Here is a 1,772-nt window from a genome sequence, read left to right as displayed (position 1 = left end):
AGCATTACCCTAATATCAAAAGCAGAGAAAAATACTTTGAATGAAAACTACAGACCAGCATCTCTAATGACATATGCTCAACAAAATGCTGGTAAATTGAATCCAACAATGCATGAAAAGATTTCTACACCACAATCAAATGGGGTTTATCCCAGCATGAAAGACTGATTGACCGCCCAAAAAAGTCAGTCAATTTCACCCAATTATTTCCAGAGATTAAAAGAGAAAAAGCCACATAGTTGCATCAACAGATTCAGAAAAACACTGCACAGAATCCAATACTCACTCATGATAATACTAATTCAAAAACCTCTCACCAAACTAGGAATAAAGGAGACATCCTCAACTTGTGAAGAAACTGACAAAATCCCCACAGCTAACAAAACGCTTGACAGAAACTTGTTTTTCTGCTAAGATCAGGAAAAAAGCAAGTTCACTTCTCACTAACCTCTTTTTATCACTGTGCTACAAGCCCTAACTAACATCTTAACACAAGAAAATAAAATAGATGTGCAGTGGGCAAGATAGAAAATCATCTTTGTTCACAGAAGACAGGATCATGTATTTAGAAGATAAAAACAAACCACAAAAATAACCATTGGAATTAATAAATAATGATAGTAAGGTTGCTGACACAAGATAAAAGTCAATCCTATAGATGAAAGCCAATCATTTCTTTTCATCAACAATGAAAAACCAAAGTTGGAATTAAAAATACACTACTATTTACATCAACATGTCCCTAAGTAAAATACTTAGGCATGAATCTAACAAACTATTACATAATTTATATTAGGAAGACTAAAAAAACTCTGGGGAAAGAAATCAAAGAACTGAATAAATGAATAGATACTTCGTGTTTATGCATAAGAAAATTAAATATTGGGCCTGGTGTGATAGCCTAGTGGCTAAAGTCCTTGCCTTGTATGTGCTGGGATCCCATATTGGCACCAGTTCATGTCCCCATGGCCCCACTTCTCACCTAGCTTCCTGCTTGTGGCCTGGGGAAGTAGCTGAAGATGACCCAACACCTTGCGACCCTGCACCTGCACGGGAGAACCACAAGAGCCTCCTGGCTCCTGGCTTCGGATCGGTTCAGCTCCAGCATTGCAACCACTTGGGGAGTGAATCATTGGAGGGAAGATTTTCCTCTCTGTCTCTCCTCTTCTCTGTATATCTGACTTTCAAATAAAAAATAAATGAATCTTTTTTTTTAAAAAGGAAGATTAAATATCATCAAAAAGTCAGGTTTTCCCAATCTGATTCAAAAGCTTTATCTGATTCCAAATGGGTAGGATCAGCCCAAACACGTGGGACTCTTCCAATGCTTCTCCCAGGTCATTAGCAGGGAGGTGGATCAAAAGTAGAGGTGCCAGGACACAAACCAGCACCTGTGTGCGGTGCAGACCCGGCTTCAGTCTGACTCAGCCACGGACAGGGCTGCTACTGGGGACTGAACCAGCAGATGGAAGATGTCTCTTGCACTCCCTCTCCTGTGCATGTTGTAACTCTTTCAAATAAGCCTTTCAAAAGAGAGAGATAATGTGATATTGGTTAAAGAAGAGACAAACAGGTCACTGGGAAAGCCCAAAAACAAACCCACATAATTACAGTCAACTGATCTTAGACAAAGGCAAACATGAAGCCAAGATAAAGCTGAGCATAGACACAGACATGCATGCTGCACAACATTTAACTAAACACTTGTCATGGACCTTAATAAAAAATGTAGAACTACAAAGCTCCTGGAAGACAACTGGATAGAAACTACG

This window comes from Ochotona princeps, chromosome 6 (assembly GCF_030435755.1).
Source record: "Ochotona princeps isolate mOchPri1 chromosome 6, mOchPri1.hap1, whole genome shotgun sequence".
Taxonomy (NCBI): Eukaryota; Metazoa; Chordata; class Mammalia; order Lagomorpha; family Ochotonidae; genus Ochotona; species Ochotona princeps.
The sequence above is the reverse complement of the archived record's forward strand: the minus strand, read 5'-3'. Positions refer to the sequence as shown.